At 43.7% G+C, this 26,565-nt stretch overlaps 1 pseudogene; it reads left to right on the top strand.

The window, feature by feature from the left end:
• Positions 1 to 10,856: 10,856 nt before the first annotated feature.
• Positions 10,857 to 19,995, top strand: LOC129669739 (60S ribosomal protein L34-like; annotated as a pseudogene).
• The last annotated feature ends 6,570 nt before the right edge of the window (positions 19,996 to 26,565 follow it).

Genomic DNA, 26,565 nt, shown 5'->3' on the forward strand with positions numbered 1-26,565 from the left:
TTTCCAGCATTAGTGACCTGCTGTAAACCATGTCTCCAGTTTCATGATGGTTTCTAATCAGAAGAAAGGAAGCTTTCAATAGGCTTTGACTGGTCACATGACCCTGTGCCGGTTGATAAGAGGACCCTGTTATAAAGTGACAGCAAAAGAGATAAGAACTCTTGGCAGATAATGGCAAAGAAATGATTAACTCAGAAGAGGAGGGGTTCTCTGCAGCCCAGAGAGTGGAAAGTTGTAAACCCAAGGGGTCAGGAGATCATACTTAGTGGCTAAAACTCCAAACTACCTTAAATCCACCAACTAAACTTCAGCTTGTGACATGGCCCTTTGATGTCACTGCTTCTCAGCACAGAGGAGGACAGACACTGCTCTTCTGACCTTTGCAAATACGTTCTGGATGATAACGTTGGCTGACATTAATTCCTTAAATGATGACTGTAGATATGATTGACACTTTGAAACCCTACATGTTAACACTTCCAACCTCATGATCATTTACTTTTGATTTGATCAATTGTCTTGAAAAAAAAAATCCCATTTATTCATTAGCTGAGGAAGTAAGTAGCTTGTTTGGTTGGGTTGTTTGTTTGTTTTCTGTGAAGCCCTGGGTGTCCTGGAACTCACTCTGTAGACAAGGCTGGCCTTGAACTCAGAGATCCCTCTGCCTCTGGAATGCTGGGGTTGAAGGCATGGACCACCTCAGCCTGTTTCTTTCTTTTCTTTTTATTTATTTTTTTTGTTTTGTTTTTCAAGACAGGGTTTTCCTTGGCTGTCTTGGGCTTGTTTTGTAGACCAGACAGGCTTCAAACTCACAGAGATCTGCCTCCCTCTGCCTCCCTGAGTGCTGGGATTACAGGGCCCTGCTGTTTCTCAAGTAACGCTTATTTGTTTGTTTGTTTTTGTTTGGTTTTTGAGACAGGGTTTTGAGACAGGGTCTCCCTGATTGGCCTGCAACTTGCTATGTAGACAAGCTGGTCTCAAACTGACAGAGACCCACCTGCAAATTCCTCCAGAATGCTGGGATCAAAGGCGTGTGCCACCATGTCTCGCTGTAAACTTCTTTTATGAAAGAGACATTTTTTAAAAATAAAAATGGTTTTGGTTTTTCCATTTTGTTTAGTCAAATTTCATTCTTAAATATATGTGAGTTCTCACTGGACCTTTTATCCTGGCACCCCGGAGGCAGAAACAGGTGGATCTCTGAGGTGGAACTACAGGGCTGCATTGAGGAACTATGTTTGGTGGGGTGGGATATGAGTTCCAGGATAGCCTGCTCTACATGGTTACATAGCAAGACTGTCTCAACAAAACAAAAACTAACTAAATAAGAAAGGAAGAGAAAGGAAAATCAGTTTAGAAGTAAAGCAATCTAGGGATGAGGACCCTTCCACATTAACCTTTTCTCCAGTTACAAAATAGCTCCTAGAGTTTCAGCCATCACTACTAGGAGAAAAAATGAAGGAAGAAGAAAAAAGGACACTCCCTCAGAGTAACATACAAACAGGTACTTGTATCTGTAAAGGCAGAATGTAGACACACACCAGACATTTAGTTGCAATACAGGCAGGCAGAAAAGCCCGTATTTTAGTTCTTTATAACAGCATTTTAAAAGTTATTTATTTTGTTTTATGTGTACAAATATTTTGCCTGCCAAAAAAAAAAAAAAAGTTTTTGCCTGGTGCCCAAGTAAGTTAGAAGAGGCTTCGGATGCCCTGCAGCAAGCATTCCAAATGTTCATGAGCAGCCATATGGGTGCTGGGAATCCAACCTGGGTCCTCTGGAAGAACAGCCAGTGCTCTCAACTGCTGAGCCATCACTCCAGCACATATTTTTAAAAGATCATAGGCTGTTGTCAATTCTGGTCAGTTCTTAATTTTCAATAGAAAATTAAGGTTCTTTTGTTTGACTATTGTTTGAGGTATAAGCAGCTCATTTAAAAATGTGATGTAAAGTTCTAGCTTTATGGTTCTCATAATTATTCTTATTATGTGTAGATTGTTTATTTGTTTGTTTTTTCAATATAGGGTTTCTCTGTATAGCCTTGGCTGTCCTGGACTTGCTTGGTAGACCAGGCCTGGAACTCACAGAGAACCTCCTGCCTCTGCCTCCCGAGTGCTGGGATTAAAGGTGTGCACCACCACCTGGCTGCAGATTGTTAATGTTAGAATTGTTTTGTTTTTTTTTAAACTTGGTTGTGTTATAAGAATGTGTTTTTGTTTTGGTCCCAAGTGTGGAATATGGAAATGCTTTATCTACCACTGAAAACAGACTTTTGAGAGGTGAGTGATATTTTCCAGCTGGAAAGTACCTTGTGCGAGGCGCATGGTTTTTGCCAGCTGGAAAACATCCTTGTTTGGAGTTTGAGAACATATAAATGAAAGCCAGAGACAGAGAAAGGTAGCATTATGTTGCTTTGTATTTCTTGGATTCTTTGCTCCGCATCAATTCAAGACACTCCTAGACAGGAAGGCCCCAGAGAACATGGAGAACGTTTCAAGGTTGCTGCTACTGTTGGACTGGACTCCTAGAATCCGGAGAGTTGAGATCGGTATTGCCCGAAGAACCCAAGGACACTAACTAACCAGCAGGAAGTAGCTAGAGATGTCTTAGCTTTGTCCCTACTAACCTGGTTTCTCTCCTAACTAGGGGTGTGTGTGTGTGTGGGGGGGTTGGAAGGGAGGTAGAGGTGGTTAAGAACCCTAAATAAAGTAGGTTTTTGAAAAATCTTAGCCTACAGTTATTTTCTTTTTAAAACAATCAAACAACAGCTCAACACACTAGAAATCTCCCTGTGTATATGTTAAAGGACACAGGACCCTGCAAAGCAGCCTTTTTCTTTTTCTTTTTTTTTTCTTTTTTTTGCAGCCTTTTTCTTTTTTTTTTTTAATATATTTTTTTATTTACTTAACTTTATTTTATGTTCATTAATGTGAAGGTGTCAGACCTATTTGGGATTACAGACAGTTGTGAGCTGCCATATGGGTGCTGGGAATTGAATCCAGGTCCTTTGGAAGAGCAGGCAGGGCTCTTAACCACTGAGCCATCTCTCCAGCCCCTAGCCTTTTTCTTAAAAAAAAAAAAAAAAAAAAATTTAGAAATCTGAAAAGTCATTGCTTGTATGATATATCTATTCGTGTCTACCATGGGGAAACTCAGGTATAAATGGTGATAAATAGCTAAACAGTGGTGTGTGTTTCGTGTATGTAAAGCCCTGGGTTCAGCTGGGGTTGGTGATAAAACTGTAATCACAACACTCACAGACCGAAGCAGGAGAATGGTGAGTTCAAGGTTATCCTGGGCTATGTAGCAATAGTTTTCCCCCAAAAAAGCAAAAGGAGGGGCTGGAGAAGTGGCTCAGTGGTTAAGAGCAGTTGCTGCTCTTGCTGATGACCTGGTTTGGTTCCCAGCACATAGCAGCTCACACCTTTTTGTAACTTCCGTTCCAGACGCACTGCACAGGGTGGACAAAAGGAGTAAATAAGCTAGAGAAACTTTAAAACATTTCACTGGAGCCAGGTGGTGGTGGCTCATACCTTTACTCCCAGCTCTTGGGAGGCAGACACAAAGCTGGTCTCTGTGAGTTTGAGGCCAGCCTACTCTGCAGGGTGAGTTCCAGGACCAAAGCTACAAAGAGAAACCCTGTCTCAATTTTTTTTTTCAATTGAAAATATCCCCAAACCTATTATGTATGATTTGTTATACATAACTTATTTTAAATTAAAAATAACTTTAGAAAGTAAAGTCTGGGCTATGGTGGCACATCTTTAATCCCAGCACTTGGGAATGAAGCATATCTCTGAGTTTGAGGACAGCCTGCTCTACACAGGACAGGCAAGGCCACACAGAGAAAGCGTGTTTTCAGACAAAACAAAACAAAACAAAACAAAAAACAAGAAGAAATTAAAGATAATAAATCAATCAATAAAATAATTTAGTGGGATTTTTACAGATCTTTTTACTGTGAGTTCATGTTAACCAGCTGATTCCCCATCCTTTTTCGTGTCTGTGGTGAATGATGTTTCAGTTCAACTGTAATGAGAAAAGCTCACCTGTATGAGGGAGTGCTTTTTCATTTAATTAATTTTGAGATGTGGTCATGCAATATAGCCCTGGCAGACCTGATACTCAGTGCTGGGCTTTAGATCCAGGATGAGCAGCTGAGGTGCTTATTTAACATAATAAAGTGGACCTAGACGGCAGGTTCTCCCAGCATCCCTCAGTCCTTACTTGTTATAGGGTATGTCTGGCATACCCCTCCCTCTACCCTGAAATTTCCAGCACAGGGTCTGGGCTTCCTTTCCTCCAGAGCTCTTCACTATATATTCCAGGCACTCTCCCACTCCCTCACCCACACACAGCAATTTCCCTGATCTTGTTCTCTGAGACCAGTGGACCAATGAAACCCCCGAGAACAGCCCCCCAATAAACCTGCTTTAAAAACATTCTTTTTTTTAAATCTTTAATTCAACTTGAATTGGCTTAGTTTGTCAGCAGAGAAAATCTGTTACTATATTGGCCAGGCTGGCCTCAAACTTATGGCTAGCATTGTAAAGGAGTACTATAATTGCTTTTTTTCCTGACGATTATGGATTTTTTAAAACATGTGTTATACCAAAAGTCTGCAAGCATTTTGTTTTGTTTTATTAATTTTTTTTTTTTTTTTTTGAGATAGGGTTTCTCTGTGTAGCCCTGGCTGTACTGGAACTTGCCCTGTAAACCAGCCTGGCCTCAAACTCAGAGATCCACCTGCCTCTGCCTCTGCCTCCCAAGTGCTCGGATTAAAGGCGTGTGTTGTCAGTGCCCAGCTCTACAAGTGGTAGACCTTGTAACCCAGTAAAGTTCCCTGGTCCTCCTGTGCTTCAAGTAGGTTTTTGCAAGTGTATGATCTTGTAATATGCTGGTAATGTGTAAGATGTTAGTGATGGAAGACAGAACCTCACCATAGGCTTTTTTGCAATTTTCCAGATGTTGATTATATGTTAGATAAAACTATTTTAAACATCCCATTGACTAATATTACTCATCTGGCCAATTCTTTTGTGCTGGGAAGGTCTTAAACACAATGTCAGGCACACGTTTTCCAGGACCCCATTTCTCTATTGGATCAGAGTGCCATCAGTTTTCTTTAAAGTGATAGGTTTGTGTAACCTGTGTTTCTGTAAATAGCTGAAAATGTTCATCAGCCTGTCTGCTTTGTCAGTACTGGGAATGGAAATCAGAGTTTGTGCAGCTAGGCAAGTACTCTACCATAGCACTACATCTCAGCCCTTCAAATGTGCAAACACAACCAGGTGTGGTGGTACACACCTTTAGTCCCAGTGCTCTGGGGGCAGACACAGGGGGATCTTGGAGCGTGAGGCCAGCCTGGTCTACAGAGCTATTTTCAGGACAGCCAGGGCTCCACAGAGAAACTTCTGTCTCAAAAAGCAATAAAATAAAATAAAAATGTGCAAATACTGTCACGAAAACAACAGTTAGATCAGATCATAGAAAGAACAGCCATGCCAGTATTTTTCTTGGAGTTAGACATACTTTAATCATTAAATGATATTTGAAGAACCTTGAAGAATTTCAGGTAACACAATCAGGGGAAATTGAAATTTTTTTGTTTTTGTTTTTGTTTGTTTGCTTGTTTTGTTTTTTGAGGCAGGCTTTCCCTGGCTGTCCTGAAACTCATTTTGTAGACCAGGCTGATCTCACACTCATAGAGATCAACCTGCCTCTGTCTCCGGGGTACTGAGATTAAAGGTGTGTGCCACCATGTCCAGCTGAAATTGAATTCTTATAGTTTGGTTTGATTAGAGGTACTTCCTGAAGCCTCAGTATTAAATGCAGTAGCTTCCTTTTTGGAAGAATATATTTATAAGGATGAATTGCACGTGACTTTAATCCTTTAATCCTGGTACTCAGTGAGTCAGAGGCAGGTGGATCTCGTGAGTTAAAGGCCAGCCTGGTCTACAGATTGAGTGTCAGAACAGCTAAGGCTGCACAGAGAAACCCTGTGTGAAAAAAAAAAAAAACCAAACAAACAACAAAAAGCAAAACAAACAAACAAAACAAAAACCCTGAAAACAAACAAAACCTTTGCTGGGCGTGGTGGTGCATTCGATTAATCCCAGCACTAGGGAGGGAGGCAGAGGCAGGGGGACCTCTGTGAATTTGAGACCAGCCTGCTCTGAGAGTGAGATAGCCAAAGCTGCACAGAGGAACCCTGTCTGAACAAAAGGAAAGGAAAATAAATTTGAGAAGGACCCTGCAGTTCTGCATGTTCCCGTGTGTAGCGTCTGGAACAGGCTGGTCTTCTGCCCTAGTTTTGTGGACACATTTTTTTTTTTTTCAGACAAGGTTTCTCTGTGTATCCCTGGCTGTCCTAGACTCACTTTGTAGACCAAGCTGTTCTCGAACTCACAAAGATCCATCTGCCTCTGCCTCTCTGAGTGCTGGGATTACAGGCATGCATCACCACGCCGGGCGGAGATGCATTTTTTAAAGTGTCACTGAACAGTATAGAATATCAGATTCTGTCAACACACTGACTGTATTCTTTTCTTTTTAAAGCCATGTAGTCTGGGTACACACATACAGCTCATCTGGGCGTGACGCATGGTGGCACCCTGCTGTCAGGAAGCCTGGTGATGCAGCAGGGTGGTCAACAACCTGGAGCTCAGAACTCTGTGCTCTGCCTCTCCCTGCGGGGAGGTAGTGCTTGGCCGCGTCTTTTTGCTTTTGCTCTGTAATATCTGTCTTTTTGTTTTATGCACCTTTGTGTTTTGCCTGCATATGTGTGTCTGTGCAAGGCTGTCAGACCCCTTAGGACTGGAGTCACCAACAGTTGTGAGCTGCCATGTGGGTGCTGGGAATTGAACCTGGGTCTTCTGGAAGAGCAGCCAGTGCTCTTAACAACTGAGCCATCTCTCCAGCTCCAATGGTTGGCCTCGTTAAGCCTGGAATAATTTTTCTTATAAAGAAAAATACAGGTGATAGAATTCGGTAGTTGTGGTGAGAAGTAAATCATGTGTGTGTGTGTAGGTAAAGAACAGTGTTCTGTGAGGGAGAGGCGATCTATCAGAGCATATTTCGATGTCGTAACCTGTGCAATTGATCCCTGCTGCCCCCGACGCCTGTGAAAAGTCATCAGGAATACAGTGGCACACACCTCCGACTCTAGCACACTGGAGGCTGAGAAAGGAGGACAAAGCAAGTTTGAGACCAGCCTATGCCTCACAGGAAACCAAACAAAAGCGCTGTATGACTCCGGCATCCTAGGCGAGAGATGGGTCGTTAATGAAACTGTGGCGATACACGGGCTTTGTCCCTGACCCCAATTCTAAGTAGTCACTTCTATCACATACAGCTGTGCCCCTGGAGAAGGTCCAAGAGGTTTAACAACATCGACATGTGTGTGGTTTGTTCTGCTTCCCTGTTTTGCTCGTGGCTGAAAGCACATACAACAGCAGCATGCACACTGGATTTCTTGCTGTGCCACCAGCCTCTGACTAAATGGCCATTTTTGGAGGGAAGTTTGGAAAAGGTTGAACGATGTCACACAGAAGCTTCCTAAATGCCACTTGCTGTTTGTCACTTTTTACTCACTCGCCTATGAAACTTACTGGCATGCTGAGGAAACATGATATTAATGAGTTACCTTGGTCTTTTGAAGCTTATCTCTCCGGCTAATTTAGTGGAAATAGGAACCAAATACCTTGTGAGAAAGGAACACATTTTTCTGAAAGAGAGACTGAAGTATCGTTCACACATAGTTCAAATAACAGGTGCTTAGCATTCAGCCTCAGGCACGGCCAACAAGCCACTTAACAGTGACTCTGTAGGGGAAAGCACAAAATAATTTACGGTCTCTTGTTTTAGGAACTATGTTTCTCAATAAAGGGGCCGCCTCACCATTTCCCTTTGACAAATGTGGGCATCTTCTGTAACAAACAGCATTCTGTTTTAAACACCTTCCTCACCCCAGTGGCCTCATCAGCACTACCACTCACAAACCATCAGTTAATGAGTTACAGTCACTGTAAACTTCCTGAGTGTGGCTTCCAGGGCCATGCAGGAAACTCCTACGAACTATTATCCCCAAAGAGTTAGGCTTACAGGGAACAACCCGCACTAACACGCCAACAAGTCCCTCTGAGTGTGTGAGTTATCTGGGGTCAGGAAGAACGAGCATCCCATGCCACGCCTTCAAATAGACAGGCGGCACCAGGCTCCAGGAGCTTCGCAGGCAGGCTAGAAGCATTGATACTCAGCTCCTGCCAAGTCATTGCCTACCTGCATTTTCACAGCCAGCCATTGCCGATTCCATATAGGACACAAGCTAAGGTTGGTATGAATTTTTAAAAAATCCTTAAAAAAAAAAATAACTCCTAGCACATTCTGTACAATGGTGGAGTGACTAAGTAAAGATTTTTCCATTCTTTATACTGACTGTGGGAAATGGAACACCTGCCTGGAGAGGCACTGGCTTTTCTTCGGTACTGTTCCGAACAGGTAAATATTACTCGTTTCTTACAGTACTAATCATTAACCGAGCCCTAGTCAAGCTTTTAAAAAATCAAATTGTTTGAGATTTCCTCTCTGCAGGCTGTGCTGTGGCCCCCTATCTCCTCAGTCACAGTCTCATTCCTAGTAGCTGAAACAAACTTCCTGTTGTTTTGTTTCCATTTTTGATTCTTTTAAAACATCTAAGGAAGACCAGGCTCACACCTCCAATCCAAGCACTTGGGAGGCAGAGACAGGTGGATCTCTGAGTTCAAGGCCAGCCCGCTCTACAGAGTGAGTTCTAGGACAGCCTAGGCTACAGAGAAAGCCTGTCTTCAAAAACCAAAAGCCAACCAACCAAACAAACAAACAAACAAAAATTAAGCAAATAATCAGAGGATCTAAACTTACTAGTTTTTTGTGACAGGGTTTTTCTGTGTAGCCCTGGTTGTCCTGGACTCCCTTTGTAGGCCAACATGGCCTCAGATTCACAGAGATCCACCTGCCTCTGCCTCCCAAGTGCTAGGATTAAAAGCATGTGAAACTGTTTCTTACTAAAGCAAACTATGATAAGTCAAATGTCTATCTACTAACTGTAGTAGAGTAAGGACACACATTCCTATATGTTATACTTTCCAGGGTACTGGAGAAAGAATAAAACCAGCAAAGAAAAGATCAGGCTGGAGGTGTGCTGCAAACACAGAGCCCTCGTCCAACGTGTTTGAGGCTCTGGGTTTAATTCTCAGCACCACAATAAAGAAAAGAAATAGCTTAGAAATACAGAACATGCGGAGGGCTGAAGAGATGGCTCAGTGGTTAACAGTACTTCCAGAGGACCTAGGTTTATTCCAGCATCCACACGGCGGCTTACAAAACTATAACAACTTTAACTCCAGCTTCAGTGAATCTGACTCCTTGCATGCACACAAAACATACATAACACACAAAAACAAAACAAAACAAAAAAAACCACAGCGCATATTTTTGTATCTGAAATCACAAAACAAAAAATCCAGAGTCAGTGGTGGGGGTACAGCCTGAAACTCCAGCACTCAAGGGATGAGTCAGGAAGATCATGAGTTCAAGGTATCCTTGAACCGATGGATCAGGCAGGACCATGGAATGTGCTCACTTTTCTTCAAAGTGCTAGGTTCACTTGTTGCTTACTTGCCGAGATGAGTTCAAGTCCATAGCTTCATGTATACTAGGCAAGTGGCTTCCCGGGAGTGGGAGTCACACCCCCAGCTTTACCAGATTCGTCCTCAGCAATATCAGTATTTCCATATTTAGCATCTCAGATTTTCCTGGTCCTTTTGCATTATTCAAGATGCCATGACCTATCATGTTTGCCTGTGTTCACATAATAATTAAGAGGAGAGAATGTGATTGTAGGTAAATAAAAAATTTATGACTATCAGACTTCAATGACTGGCTTCAAACAAGGACCATGCATGGAGATAATCTAGAACCCCTGCATAGATACAGCCCATGGTAGCTCAGTGTCCAAGAGGGTTCTCCAGTAATAGGAACAGGGGTTGTCTCTGACATGAACTTGTGGGCTGGCTCTTTGATCACCTCCACTTGAGGGGAGAGCAGCCTTACCAGTCCACAGAGAAAGACAATGCAGCCAGCCCTGATGAGACCTGATAGACTAAGGTCAGATGGAAGGGGAGGAGGACCTCCACAATCAGTGGACTGTGAGAGGGGCATGGGAGAAGAAGAGGGAAGGAGGGTGGGATTGGGAGGGGATGGAGGAGGAGGGTATAGTTGGGATATAAAGTATAATTAATAAAAATAAAATAAAAAAGATTTATTTTAAATTTAATTTAAGACATTTTTAAAATGATTTATTTAATTATGTCTAGAGTATCCTGCCTGCACATATGCCTACACACCACATTATAGATGGTTGTAAGCTATCATGTGGTTGCTGGAAATTGAACTCAGGGCATTTGGAAGAGCAGTCAGTGCTCCTAACCTCTGAGCCATCTCTCCAGCCCTCAACTGGACATTTAGAACCACTCATGAGATAAGCCAGTAGAGGGGTATGTCGTGAGGGATAAGGTATTTATTTACTTATTTTGGTGAAATTATTCAAATTAGAAGACACAGCCTAAATGTGGGCTTTGCCCTCCTCAGCCTGCCAAAGGGGGTGCGTACTTGACCTCACAGAGTTCTTCTATCCTGCTGCAGCATCATTCTTCGCTGATGTGTGAAACCATTTTCTTTACCCATTGGGTGTAGACTGACTAAAGGCCAGCAGCTCACCAGGAACCCTCCAGGCTTTCTACTGTGCATCTTCTCGGTCACTGAACCATTTTCTTGGCATGGATATAGCATGATCCATCTCTTGGGATGGTGGGAAGATGGCACTGAAATGGTGTGGCATGTCTAACTCAATGACTGGCACCCAAATGCCCTTCATCACTTCCCAAAAGGTCACTTCTGTTTCCAAATGTTTCCCTGCCTTTGTTCTGGCTTCTTCCAGGATATCCGTCACACTCCTACCGAAATCAACCAACCAAAACCCCCAGATAAACAAAGGTCTGGGGCTAAGGCTCAGCAGTAGTGTGGTTAGCCTGTTCAAGTTCTTAGGTGTTGTGGATGTAAACATGTTTTCATTTTGATGCCAGGTATGGGATATGGGACTGATTCAGATGGTCCACAGAGAAAACTGTTAGCCTGGTGCAGGGTCTGAGATGAGCCCTTTGCCAGCTGAAGATAGTTTAATTCTGAGGACTCTGAAAGGGAATAAATGCCACAGCTGAGAGAGAGAGAAAGGGGGCTCCAAGGAAGAAGAGGGCTGCTGGTTACTTTCCCCTGCTGCTCCTGGGAGCTGCTGATGCAGTTTGACAAGAAGTTGGAGATTCCCGCAAAGAGGATTGGACTTGCCCTAAGGAACCAGATGACCCTAACCAGCAGGAAGTAGCTAAAGAAAACTCTGTCCCATCTCCCCACTAGCCTCCTTTCTCTCCTACCGGGTATTGGGGTGCTGGAAGGGACTGGGGTGGAACAGGGGGAAAAGGAGGATTAATAAAGTAGATAAAATAGTTTTTAAAGTGGTGTAACACTGGGGTTTTGACCTCTAGCATCATGAAAATTTAATAGAGTAAAATTAAACAGCACGGCGATGCACACCTTTGACCACAGCGCCTTGAAGGCAAAGGCAGGCGGGTCTCTGTAAGTTCGAGACTGACCTGGTCTACACAGTGAGTTCAAGGCTAGCCAAGGCTACACAATGAGAGCCTCCCTCTAGAACAAAAGGAAAAGTAGATAAGGAGGAGGCTGATGAACGAAGACACGTGATATGGCCCTCTGGCTGCCGAGCACCCCCACAAACACATGTGCACAGCACACATTCAGATGCAGGCACGATAAGACTGCTGCTTCAGTTTTTGAAACTTTTTTTTTTTTTTTTTTTTTTTGTCATGATACACAGGGTCGTCTTGCTTGAGCCTCTTGAGTGGGAGGATTGTACATGAAAACCTCTTCAATGTCAAAGTTTCGAGCTCCTGCTGTCTGGTAAATGTACCTGGCTGAGTTCTGATAAGGAGCATCTCCTTTAGGTTAGGTAAATGAGAGTGATCCTTGCCCCTATTGGCCCCTAACTACTGTTAAAGGATGAGAAAAGTGGTGAAGTTATTTGCTCAAGGCCAACTGGCTGGTGAGGGCTGGTTTATGACTCCTGGTTTCTCTAGTTGAGATTTGGGGCACTCGTCACTGCTCTTCACAAGCTTTTAATGGTGCCTGGGCCAGATCTGGCTTCAGGGATTGTCAAGTAGGTCAAGTGTGGTGTGTCAGTCCCTGTGGTAAATTGCATGGCCAGCTCAGCTCCCGGTATTTTTTCTCCTTTAATAGTTTGGCAGATGGTTATTGACATTCTTCTAGAGCTATCTAGTGATCTATAAAGGACAAAGTCCTGTAGTAGGACAGGACATCCAGAAGGGCAGAGTGTCCTTAGAGAGATGGGAGAGAGAGCCTGCCTTCTGCATGCCTAGCTGAGGGTACACCCAGCTGAGGGTACACAGTGGCCATGCCCTTCTTCCTCCCGCTGTGAGCAATGGATGCTCTATAGAGCCACATCTGCCATCTGCCCTCTCATTGCTCCTGAGTCATCAGTGAGCAGACTTTGAGGACAATGACTGGAGTTGGGGGATGAGATGGGAGCATTAACAGAAATGACAAACACAAACCAATTTCATCTCTAAACAAGATGCAAATCCTTCAGTCACTGAGACGCTGAAACACTACAGGATGATACAGTTCTTCAGGTGGGCTATGGTTGACTGTGGAAGCATGAGGGGCAGTGCTGAGGTTCAAGGGTTGGGCCTCTGCTTAGCTTGTGGAAGGTCCTGGGTTTGATGCTAGTTCTACACTCCCCCCCCCCTTGAGAAAACCTGGCTTTGACTGAGGACGCCCACACCTTCCAATTGCTATTAGGGAAATGCCCATGGGCAATCCCTTTTGGTGGGCCAATCATGGATTGGTTGACAGAATAATTCCATATTCTCCCAGACCCTGATTGTGTGTGTCTTCATTCTGATATAGTGAAACTTGAAACTCTTACATAGAAGCTGCCCAAACCTGGGATGGTGTCAGGGACCACCTGAGAGAACTCGCCAACTTCAGAGACCACCTGTGGAAGCTCACCAACTTGCCTCAACTTGCCTGTTCCCTTACCTGCAATAAACATACTGCTTGGAGATGCCTGTTCCCTTACCTGCGGTAAACATACTGCTTGGCAACAGCAGAGATGTGCTCACAGAACCATGGCTTATCACAAGATGTTTCAGGCCCCTGGCCGAGAAGAATCTGTAATTTTTCACCCACCCTACTTCCTTATCCTGAACCCTTTATAAAAGCTGATTCTGCTCAGTAAAGTTAGTCCTTGACAAGCACCTGTTTGCTTGGGCTCATTCTTTTCTCTCAGTTCATCTTTTCACAGGTTCGGATTCTCTTCTATCCCCGCTAATAACAAGCTCCACTGGCCGGGGCAGGATGGAGGGGTGAGAACATTTGGGAAATTTTCCTTTCTCTTTATTTAATTCAAGGGGAAAAAAAAAACTGTTATGTTTCTTGTTCTTTTTGTTTTTCTTCTCTTCTTCTTTTTAGACAGGATCTCTCTATGTAGTCCTGGCTAGCCTAGAACTTGTTATATAGACCAGGTTGGCCTGGAACTCACAGAGATCCTCCTGCTTCTGCCTCCTGAATGTTGGGATTAAAGACTTGTGCCACCTCGCCTGGTTTATGCTCTTTCTTAAATCCAGCCTGGGTAGGGAATTCTCACAGTCAGGAAGGCATGCCTGCAGAGCTTCACTGTTGGGTTTAGGCAGCTGCAGCTACAGGTGAATTCCTTTAGTCCCAACATTCCAGAGGCAGAGACAGCCCTGCTGGTTCCTGGGAGCTTAAGTCAGCCAGGACTACATAACATAGTAAGATCCTATCTCAACAAAGACAATGACTAGTTACCACTCCAGGCACCATTCCACCGAGTTGATGCTACTTGTTCAACAACCCAGAAGACAAGTCCTATCATCCTGGCACCATACCCATTACAGAAATGAAGAGTTGAGGTTTAGCTGGATGTGGTAGTGTAAATCCCTAATCTCAGCGCTTGGGCCCTGGGTGGGATGTGGGTGGTGGGCTGAGGCTGGAGGATTGTGAGTGTAAGACAGGCCTGGGCCACTTAGTGATATGCTGTCTCAAAAACAAACAAACAAACAAACAAACAAACAAACAACAAACCAACCATAGAAAAGTAAAGACAGTCTGGTATCATGCCTCAGCACTCTGGCCAGTTGCCTGTGAGTTCTGGGTCAGTGGGGTCTACAAAGAGAGTTCCAGGGCCAGCCAGGGCCACCTAGTGAGGCCCTATCTCAACCAACAAACTCAAACACAGACAGTTATAGCAAAAACTGGGGTGGAGAGACCCTGTGGCCAGCACAAGGTTGAAGGACGGTTGAAACAGTGAGGCCCTCGTGGTCACACATGCCACCACACCCCAGTGTGTCCTCTGCGAAGCCTGGCCTTGGGGAAGGCCAATGCAGTGAGGCTTGTCAGATGGCTCCCTCGGCCTTAGTAAAGAGTGTTTTAGAGTGTGAATATTTAAGATTTATTTATTTATTATGTATACAGTGTTCTGCCTGCTTGCAGGCTAGAAGAGGGCACCAGCTCTCATTGTAGATGGTTATGAGCCACCATGTAGTTGCTGGGAATATGAACTCAGGACCTCTGGAAGAGCAGTCAGTGTTCTTAACCTCTGAACCATCTCTCCAGCCCCGAATGTGAACATGTTTGACAATTCTTCTACCATCAACATATGGCTACTTAAAAAAAAATTATTTATTTTTATTTTATGTGCATTGGTGTTTTTTGTTTGCATATATGGGTGAGGGTGTTGGATCCTGGAGTTAAAGACAGTTGTGAGTTGCCGTGTGGGTACTGAGAATTGAGCCGGGGTCCTCTGGAAGGGCAGGCAGTGCTCTTAACCACTGAGCCACTGAGCAGCCTGTATGGCTGGCTGCTTTTTAACATGACTTCTCCCCTCCCTCCCCCTCATCTAACAAACTTTTCTAAACGTAAGGTAGAAACTCAAGCAACACTTTCTCTGGCACATGTAGCGGTGGGAACCCAGCACTGTTCATCTGTGCGGGGGTGGGGCGCTGCTGTGATACTAACGTTAGGTGCCCTGGAGCTTTATTTGAGTGGGTAAGTCACTGTCCTCTCAGAAGACCCTTAAACACACAGGTCTTGATTTCATTCATTCATTACTTCTTTGTCATTTTCTTATTCTAGAAGATTCAATTAGAAAAGGTCAACCTTCAATTTTTAACTGAGCTGGCAAGAAAATAAACTATTGTTCATCCCATAAGACCACTACCAGTTTAAAGCCAAATCTGAATCAAGCTTTAATTAATTAGATCATCTCTGGGGTCAAGCTTTGCAGAAGCTTAAACAGGCAGCCCCACAAAGCCACCATATTTCCCATCAGGTCCAATCAGGAGTAAGCATATATCCCGACTCATCTCCTCCCCTCCCCACATAGCTCCTGTGCACATGTGTTCAGGCCCATCAAGTGCATAGGATAGGTCAACCAAACCTGCTTAGGGGAGTGAAAACATGTGGCTCCTTATCCACCGTAAACAATGGCCTCCAGCATCTCAGGAAGTATCTGTCCTTGGGCAAGGGGCTTACAGATCAGAGGAAGTCTTTTTTTTTTTTTTTTTTTTGGTTGTTGTTTTTCAAGACAGGGTTTCTCTGTGCTGGAATCACAGGCTTGTGCCACATAACCAGCTAAAGAAATTTAACTTTGTTCTATTATTTATTTTTTTTTTTTTTTTTTTTTTTTTTTTTTTTTTTTTTTTTTTTTTTTGAGACAGTGTTTTTCTATGTAGCCTAGGCTGTCCTGGACTGGCTTTGTAGACCAGGCTGGCCTTAAATTCACAGTGATCTGCCTGGCCTACCTGAGTCCTGGGATTATAGGCACGTGCCACAACACCTGGCTGATCAGAGGCATTTTTGTTTAAGGAATCTCTTAGACATAGTAATTAAAGCTCAAATATAACTTTGGCTAGCGCACTATCCTGGGGACTATAGGAGCTGATCAGAAAGCTGTGATGAAGGGGAGCTGCTCTCTCTGACAGACTGGCTTAGAAAAAATTAAGGTGTTCACCATCTTTAATAAACTAAAACTTTTATATCCACTGTCTACTATCTATCACAAACTCATATTCCCTTCCTAGGAGAAAAATTTCAACTGCAGGTTTAAATCCACCTCCAAATGATCTGTCTTGATGCTTGCAACTTTGAATATTAAGTGTATTGAGTGGCTCTTTCTCTTCTGGTTTTTTGTTTGTTTTTGTTGTTTTGAGACAATGTTTCACTATGTTGTTCAGGCTGCCCTGGAACTCACTATGTAGACCCAGACTTACCTGCCTTTGCCTTCTGAGTGCTGAGCTCAAAGGTGTCACCAAACCTGGGTGCTTCTGTCATTTTCTATCCATTTTCATCCCTCCTCTCCTTCCCTTCCCCTCTTCTTTTTTTCCCTCCTTCCTTTTTGTTCTCCCTTCCTTTGCTTCTTTTTAAGGTAAGGTCTCCCTCTGCAGACTTAGTTTCTTTGACATCATAGCAATTCTTTAGGCTCTGTGATTACATGTTACCATGCCCAATTTACCTAACCCTTTTCTGTCATTTATTAGCTCAGCAAAGTAGATATCTAAGTAGTACCTAACATTGGATTCATAAATCTGAAGGGATTTGGACCATATTTAAAATAGTTTTTAAGTCATAACAAAAAACAGTGCTTTGTCATGTCCTAAGTCCTAGGGTCTTCTGTTATCTAGACTTGCTGCCTGTACACCCTCTCTTTAGAGTTTAAACACATGAGCCAACTTGTTTTATTTGGCTAGTTAGTTCCATCATCCACCACCCAATATTATTAAAAATCAAATGAATAGACACCTTATGTCACCCTACTGTTGTTCTTCCAGAGCTATAGGACACAAAGATTTAGAACAAAAAGTAGGATGGAGCTGGGCAGTGATGGTGCATGCTTTAATCCCAGCATTGGGAGGTAGAGCAGGTGAATCTCATGAGTTCCAGGCCAGCCTGGTCTACAGAGTGAGTTCCAGGACAGCCAGGGCTATACAGAGAAACCCTGTCTCAAAAAGCCCCCCCCCACTCACATAGACTAGATATGACTGGGGTCCATGAGTGGGGTCTTGGCTTATAGGTGGGTAACCTATAAGGTAACCTATAAGGTATAGGGTCTCACTGGTAAGCAGACTGGCAGTGACAGGGCCAGGATAAACCTGGGCCTTGAGATTCTCGGGTTGGTTTTTATTAAATGAACATATGCTTTGTACCAGGCACTGTGTCAGGTACTGGACCTTTTAGGAGAAAGGTCAGTACTTCTCCTGTTAGCCATAGGAGGTCAGTGGGACCAATGGAGTGGGATGGCATAAGGATAGACTCAAGGGCTGCACAAGTAAAGTGGGGATGAGGCAAGGGCTGCTTCCAGGATGGGGAGAGACAAAGTCTGAGTCTAGGAATAGGAAATAGCTAAGTGCTTGTCTAAAGAATATACATATGTGCACACACACATCTATACAAAAGAGAGAGTAAAGGGCTGTAGACATGACTCAGTAGCTAAGCGTGTGCTTCCTGCCTTGTTTTGTTTTTTGTTTTCCAGACAGGCTTTCTCTGTGTAGCCTTGGCTATCCTGGACTCAATCTGTAGACCAGGCTGGCCTCAAACTCACAGAGATCTGCCTGCGCCACTGCACCCAGCTGATCATCAATTTCTTTCTCCATAAAATAAAGGCAATAATTGTACCTATGCCTTATCTTGTGAGGATTATATGATTGAATAATTAAAGCCTGGTATGTCGTAAGAAGGAAACCACCAGGAGGTGATGTCACATGCCTTAATCCCAGCACTTGGGAGACAGAGACAGGATGTCTGAGTTTGAGGTCAGCCTAGTCTACAAAGTGAGTCCAGGACAGCCAAGACTACGCAGAGAAACCCTGTCTTGGAAAACCAGAAAAAAGAAGAAAGAAAGAAAGAAAGAAAGAAAGAAAGAAAGAAAGAAAGGGAACTCACCAGGCAGTGGTGGTGCACACCTTTAATCCCAGCACTTGGGAGGCAGAGGCAGGAGTATCTCTGAGTTCTAGGCCAGCCTGGTCTACAAGAGCTACTTCCAGGATAGCTGGAACTACACAGAGAAACCCTGTCTCGAAAAACAAAACAAACAAAAAGAAGAAATGGATATAATTATGTTTCCCTATTGTTGCGTACTATTTAGTTATCCCAAGGCAAAAGTTTTCACTAGAGCTAGAAAAGTATTAAATATTGATTGCAATTGATTCCAATGTAATTTATTCTTCTCAAACTTATACATATTTATACTATGAAAAGGAAAAAAAAGTCATAATGGTCGCTACTTTGGAAGGGCAGCAGGACCTACTGTTTTCATAAAGTGACATAGTAAGCCCCTGTTTCAGAGAGAGAAAGAGAGAGAGAGGTTGATATCAAGTTAAATATCGTTTTACTTCCCTGGCTGTCTGGAACTGGATTTGTAGGCCAGGCTGGTCTCGGACTCAGAGAGTCCCCTGCCTCTGCCTACAGAGTGCTGGGATTAGCTGGCAGACAGTTTAAAATTCTACAATGATCCATCCACTCCTCATTATTTCTAAGAGACACAGAGGCCAATGATCTCAGTCTAAGCTAGATGAACACGCTGACATGTAAGCTTATAAAAGAGGCTTATTAGATTGACTTACACAGGTAAAGACTGGGTGGTCTACCCTGGGAGCCTCACATCAAAATAAAGCAAGAGAGCAGCCACAGTCCAGGGCTGACAGACTGGAGGCTCCCTGCAGAGTGGCTGCTGAGGGTCCAGGAGGAAGACTGAGCAGGTGGAGTCTGATGTCCACAGACAATGGCGGCAGCAGCACGCACAGGTGCTCAGAAGCATGGCGGTCTCCTGTGCTGAGGAGCTGCCTCTTCTGCCTTGCTCCATCTGGGGCCAGCCTGTTGGATGGGCCACCACGGCCCCTGCAGGTCTTTCATTCTCGGTTGCTGCCCAAGGGCACTGGCCTCTGGAAACACCTTCCAATCTAATCATTCTGACGATCAAGGTTAACTATCTGAGATAAGGGCTTTAACCATTTTATGAGACTTTGCTAGCATGTTAGCATTTTCTGTGCATTGTATTAGATAAAATGAAACATGTTTCAAATGATGTATGTTACCAGAAAACCTTTCGAGCCAGGTCCTAAACAGCTTAAGATCTTTAACAGTGTTACGATAAATCTACAAAGTTAAAACAAAATTCCATTTGTTTTAACTGAGGCTGAAGTATATGATTTCAAGGGTCCGGTTGGGAGTGATGGTCCAAGGCTGAAATCTCAGAGCTTTGTAGAGTAAGGCAGGAGAATCATACGTGCTCACCCAGCAAGCAGCCTACGCTGCGTAGTAGGCGCGTGTCTCAAGGAAGAATTCAAGAGCTCAGATTTGAAGTCCTTCTGTAACAAAACTTGTCTCCTATATGCAACTTGAGTTCTTCTATAGATGGCTGTGGTTATAAAAACTAACTGCACATCTGAACTTTGAACTCCCCTGCTCTTTCCTTTCCCTCTTCTGGGGATGCTGCTTTGAGGCTCTCAGACTGGTCCAGTGTTTGACGTACCCTCATAGGCTCTCCTACAATACAGCCTCTAACAAAACTAGGCTGTCTAGAGCCCCAGGTGACAGGATTGTTTACCTGTATTCCAAGAAGGGTGGGAAAGTACCCGAGTCTGTTTTCAGTGTGTGCCCAGGCAGACTTCAAGAGTCTGCTGAGAGACCTAAAGTCCTAGCTAAGAAGCACGCCCATCAGCAGGGCCGTGGTGGTTCCATGTGTCCACGTGTGTCCATGACAGACTCAAGCGACCTTTCCTTACTGAGGAACAGAAAGTTGTTCTCAAAGTGTTGAAGGCACAAGCACAGAGTGAGAAAGCAAAATAAATATGCAGCTTTTAAAAAGTAATAAACACACACACACACACACACACACATACACACACACACAAAAAAAAAACACCTAACTGCAAGATGAATCTGCCTTAGCAGAGTTCTGAAAAAGTGAATGGGGAAAATGATTCTGAAGCCCATTGTGAAATGATTCCAGAAATGATTATTTTCTATATCTGACATAATTTTTCTTTTTCTTTTTTTGTTTTTTAAGACAGGGTTTCTTTGTATAGCCTTGGCTGTCCTGGAATTCTCTCTGTAGACCAGGCTGGCCTTGAACTCACAGAAATCTGTTTGACTCTACCTCCCTGAGTGCTGGCAGCACAGGCATGTGCCATCACACCTGGCTTCTAACATAAAATTTATACTTAGATAATTTGTATTACAATCTACTTAAACATTTTATTTTACTCAGTTTAAAATATCTTTTGTGTAAAAAATATTTTGTGTGTGTGCGCATGTGTGTCTATTTGAACATTTACGTTACCTTGGAATTGAAAAGTTTGCTCACTGAAAAATAGCTGATACTTCATTTTTGTCTTTTCTCCCTCTACCTCTTGTTTTGTTGAGACAGGGTATCTCTGTGTAACCCTTGGCTGTCCTGGAACTTGTAGATCAGGCTGGCCTTGAACTCAGAGATCCCCTTACCCCTGTCTTTTGTTTGCTCTGTAGGGCAGACTGGCCTAGAACTTAACACCCTAGCCTCTGTCTCCCTAACTGCAGCCAGGTGCCTGTTTTGACTGCTTTTGACTTTGGAGTGCAGGCCTCACAGGAGGCTGTTTTGCATGTCTGACCTGTGAGCATCGGCCAGTGCTCTCTCTCTCCTCTCATACGTGTTCCAAGGTGGGTGTCAGTGAAGCTCTCCTCTTAGTGGCTGGAGACCTCAGCATCTCACTTCTTTTGCTTACACTTCCCATCATGCCACAGGAAAAGACAAATCCCTTCATCTTCACCAAGTGGATGGAAACACTTGTCATAATGTGTAGAGAAGGTACAGTAAGAAACCAGCAGCGCAAAGTCAGCCGTGGTGGTTCACACCTGTAGGTTTCTTGAGAAAGGTCTGATTCTTTAGTCTGGGCTGGGCCTGAACCCCAGCTTTTGGGGCTCTTGCCTCAGCCCTCCCAGTTCTGGGATTGCCGGTCTACGCCCATAGGCCTGGCTTGGGTATAATGTTTTAACTGGGGTAGACTTATCAGTTGTTGTACCAGAGTATCTGTTTAGCTTTCTGTAGCATACTGGTAGTTTCTGTGGAAAGGAGGAAGACACTTGAGACACGGTTCTTGCTCTCAAAAGGCTTAATATGTTTAAAGAGAACAACCAGCATTTTGCTAAGCCTTCTCTTCTTTTTTCCATTTTGTCAGGATTTTTTAACTGTGTGGGAAATCCAATCTAAGTGTATCCAAAGACATCATTTACTAGCGTTTCATGTTCCGATTTATAAATCTTTTGATGTATAGTAAAATAAGGCATGCCTGGAAACCTTTTCAACACATAATATATGTGAAGACATTTCCAAAACCTTATATAACTCTCATGGTTGATTTTTATTTCAGTTATATAAGCTTCATATATCTGGCTCTGATGGATAGAATTGCCTCTGTGGTCTTTCAGTAACTCTCCCAGCATTCCCAACCACATTCTCTTCATGTGTTTGAATCTAGGACCCCATCTACATCCACAGTGGCTCAACGAAGATGGAAGCTCTTCCTTTGTAATGTGATGTGTGCTTGGTGTCTGCCCTTAGAGCCCTCTGGCTGGCTGTGCTGGAGCCTGTGCAGGCAGCCTCCAGGGCCATCTTAGCATCACAGGTACCTAGCATCTCTCCTGAGACTCACACTGAATGTGCAGCCTGAGGAGCAGGGTAGGATCAGCAGCAAGCAACTACAGCACCGTGGGAGGCTAGCGTGCTCACCAGCGCCCCCAGTGCCTTCCGGAGATTCCGGATAACTGGTACTGGGATAAGAGGCTGTGGATGTGATCATAATTTGGGAAATAAAAATTTCTTTTTCCCCTAAGCAAATCCAAAAGATCTCTCCAATAACCAGACAACCAGAAGAGAGATGGCTAAATTTGAAATAGTAAAAGTGACAGGCAAGCTGGGCAGTGGTGGCAGGTGGATCTCTGTGAGTTTGAGGCCAGCCTGGTCTACAGAGTGCGTTCTAGGACAGCCGACACTACACAGCGAAACCCTGTCTCAAAAAAGCGAAAGCAAAACCAAACACAAACACAGACAGACAAACAGACAGAATTAGATCGACATGGTGGTGCATTCCTTTAATCCCGGTAGATCTCTGTGAGTTTAAGGCTAGCCTGGTCTACATGAAATTCCAGGCCAGCCAGGGCTACATAGTGAGATCCATCTCAAATAAAGGAGCAAACAAATAAAAAAGTGAGCAGTTTGGGCTGGTGTTGTAGCTTAGTGGTGGAGCTTTGCCTAGTTCATGCAAGGCCTTATGTTCTACCCCAGCACTGCTAAGAAACAAAGTGAAAGAAGAACCACAGTGTATCGTTAGGGACACTGCGAATGGGTTTTGTTTTCCTCTCCCCAAACCTATCCATCCTTGGGGACACTGTTTACACAGAGACATTTCTGAGTCACCAGCAACTCAACCTGGGGGAGATGGAGCTGGAGTGTGGTAGATTTTGTCACTTTGGGAGGCTGGTCCCTGGAGTTGAGTCAGTAAAGCTTGAGCTTCACTGTTGGGGGCCTAATGTCACATGGTAGCTGGCAGCCACACTAAAAAAAAAAAAAAAAAAAAAAAATCAATCAGACACATTGTTTGTCCCTTTGGGTTTGACGGACATGTTGTAATAAGGTCCTGAACCATCCACTACCTCTTTATGTACCTTCCGTCTAAAGACTCCTTTCTGGTGTGACCTATATTCATGGAACCACAAACAAAGGAGTTAACCATTAACCTTCAAACCACCTTCAAATGAAGTCTTTTATAAGGGGAGGGTTATATAGGCTACTGCTGGTTGCTAAGAAGAAACAGGAGAACTGGAGTTGATGGAGAGGATGCTGTGAGAGCAAGCCTATCAGATCTTGGCACAGCTCCGAGTCCAACACCCCACCACCGGGATTTCTAGAGTGGGACTAGCTGAGAAGAGAGTCAGATTATGGTAATATTGTGTTCATTATTGCCTCTAATCTTTCTCAGGATTAGTGTCTTCTAAGGTGCCATTTAATGTTAGATGTCTATTTTCTAGGCCTAGAGAAAGCGTCAAGCCACAAAGGATATACTATTTCCCAAGCACACTATGAGGAGTATCTGAAATCTTGCACCAACCTCTTTAGCCCCCTCGACACACACATACAAACTTACAATTCTTTCTGTAAGTTTCCTTTATTATTAGTTTTTGTTTTTTGGGTTTGTTTATTTGTTTTCAAGACAGGATTTCTCTGTGTAGCCCTGGCTGTCCTGGACCCACTTTGTAGACCAAGCTGACCTTGACCTTGAAGTGATCTGCCTGCCTCTGCTGTCTGCCTGATTGCTGGGTTCGTAGGTGTGCCACCAAACTCAGCTTGAGTTTCCTATTTTTAATTTTACTATTTAGGTGTTTGTTGTTGTTGGGTTTTTTGTTTGGTTTCATTGGTAGATTGGTTGTTTTTTTGTTTGTGTGTTGTTGTTTGAAACAGACTTTCTCTGTGTAGCTCCGGCTGTCCTGGAACTCTCTCTGTAGACCAGGCTGGCCTCAAAACCAGAGCTCCACCTGTCTTTGCCTCCCGAGTGCTGAGGTTAAAGGCGTGCACCACCACTGCCCGGCGACCATTTAGAATTTTAAAGCCCCCGTTTCTTCTGTAAGATTTATTTATTATTTTTAATGATGCATGTGGGTGTCATGTGCAACACAGGTGTCTTAGGAGGCCAGACATGGAGCCCCTTGAGCTGGCTATTCAGGTGGGCGTAACTTACCTGACGTGAGTGCTGGGAATTGAGCTCAGATCCTTTGCAAACGTGTGGAGTGTTGTTAGCTCCTGGACCATCTCCCCAACAGATACACATTTACTTTTGGGGTCTCAGTCTATCACGGTGTGCTCAGGGTACCCTTGACCTTCTGACCCTCCTGCTTCTCCCTCCTCAGGGTTGGGATTATAGGCAGGTACCACACACCTGGCTGCCTTTCTGTTTTTAATTGAGCAGCAAATCAGGTGGGAGTCTGGGAGCGGCTAGGTTTTCAGGAAGCTGTGCAATTCAGGTACTGTTTGAATGCTAATTAATTTTAGTGTTGTTGTTTGTCTGTTATACTAACAAACCGTTTATTATCATTTCTAGAGGAGATAAAAACACTGTCCCATACCTGAAAGTCTTTAAATAACCCTTTTTCAGATTGTATCAAGGTACTACCCTGCCTATTTGATACACCCGTTTAGGTGTTTAGGTGGTAATTAATGTAAAAATATCTATGTAAACAAAACCAAGAACAAACAAACAAACAAACAAACACACACCTCTTAGTCTCCTTGGAATGTTGAAACTGTCAGGACCAGGCACGAGACACTGTCTCTAAGTCTCTTGGGAAGGCACCTGGGGAGCCGCCCAGGACCTTCCTAGTTTCTCTTTTAGTAGATTTGAATCTCCACATGTGGCTTTGAGTCACATGAACTCAAAGCATGGTGCAGTTCGTTCTTTCTTTTTTCTTTAATGTTAGGAGATGCTTTATTTCGCCCTTCCCTTAGATTAATTATTTTTTTCTGAACCTATCTATTGCTTGTTTCACCTACTGGCCCCAATTTTCAGGTCAGGAAATAGAAACAGGGCTGAGTTTGGGCGCCAGGCCTAGCACTGCCCAGGAGCCAGGAGTCAGCAAAAGCGCTCTCCCGAGTCCCATCCTGCCTTCTGTTCACTCATGAGGCCGGTCCTGGGTAATTGGTTTTAGAGTAAAAAGAAATCACTGAGTCACAAAAATACAAACTGCTTTTGATTCAGCTATTTAATTGACTTTGTCTATGTTGGGAGCAATTTATTTGCCTTTCATTGAGCAGTATATCATAGAATGTGCCAATCTTTTGTCATTTCATATTATTCTTTTTTTTTTTCTCTACTTAAAACTGAATTCCTTAAGGAAGATTATGCTTTTTCTAAGTCTCTCAGGGAAAGGGTCCATGACCAATAGTTCTTTGCAGTCTCTGTATGCATGGGCTTTGACACTACGAAACTGAGCTGCTCTCACTTGTAATTTGGAAACCTCAATTTGGAAGTTTTGGAGCATTTCTCATGAGCATTAGTGTATAAATTGCTAAAACAGAGCCTCTTATATGGGTAGATTAGAGTAACAAAAACAACTTTAAAGTCAAAAGATGAGAAAATATCTGTTGGTCTCTCCACATTTCCTCACCCATCTCCAATTCCTGTTCGAGGAGTTAATACTTCCCACTGCTGCTTAAAAGTCAAGGGCACAGAATCCCAGTCCATTACATTTTAAGTCTGTAGGGAATGCTACAATGGCAGATTTTTCTGGGTAGTCAGCTTTTAGTCAGCTTTCAATGGTCTCCTGCAATGAAATACTTATAATGTCGTTAATTTTGAAAATGGTGAGCATAGACTTTTCTTGGTTATTCTATCCCACATATGTTTCAGAAGTGTTAACCTCGTGATCTTTATGATGTCACACTATCCCTATGAGGTAAGTACCACACCATTTTACACTCTGATAAAATTAGAGCTCGGAGATGTTTAATCAGCTGGTTCAGACAATACAGATGGTGAACGATGAGGCTGGCCATAAGGCTGGTGGACACTAAGGCCTCAGCTACACAGGTGTACTGGCTAATTTTATGCCAACTTGATACAAGCTAGAGTCATCTGAGATAAGGGAACCTAGGTTGAGAGAATGCCTCCATAAGACTGGGCTGTAGGGAAGCCTGTAGAGCATTTTCTTAGTGAGGGTTTGATGGGAAAGGTGCAACCCACTGTGAGCTTTAGTCCTGGGTTCCATAAGGAAGCAAGCTGTACAAGCCAGTAAGCAGCACTCCTCCATGGCCTCTGCATCAGCCCTCGCCCTGCCTTGAGTTCCTGTCCCGACTTCCTTTGATGATAAACTGTGATGTGGAAGCTTAAGCCAAATATAAGCCATTTCTTCCTCAAGTTGTTTGGTCATGGTGTTTCCCCACAGGGACAGTAACCCTGACTAAGGCAACATGCTAGAAAACACTGTTTGAGCCTGGAGTTAAGAGCACTGGTATTCCTGTAGAGAACCTGGGTTCTAATCCAAGCACCCATGCGGCAACTACAACTGTCTGCTACTTCAATTCCAGGGGCTCTGACACCCTCCTCTGCATTCTCAGGGCTCCTGAACACACGTGCTGCACATAAATTATGTAAATATACGTACATGTAAAATAATGAATAAACTTTTATGAAATAAAGATTTCATGAGAGATGCTGATGTGATAGTATGCGCCCTTGGTCCAGCCTACTCCACAGATCAAGTTCCAGGACAGCCAGGGCTACTCACAGAAACCCTGTCTTGAAGAACCACACGCCATGTAGGAGAAGGTCAAATTTTTCTAGAAACACACACACACACACACACACACACACACACACACACACACACACA

This window comes from Psammomys obesus, unplaced genomic scaffold (genome assembly GCF_907164565.1).
Source record: "Psammomys obesus unplaced genomic scaffold, mPsaObe1.curated_primary_1811, whole genome shotgun sequence".
Lineage (NCBI taxonomy): Eukaryota > Metazoa > Chordata > Mammalia > Rodentia > Muridae > Psammomys > Psammomys obesus.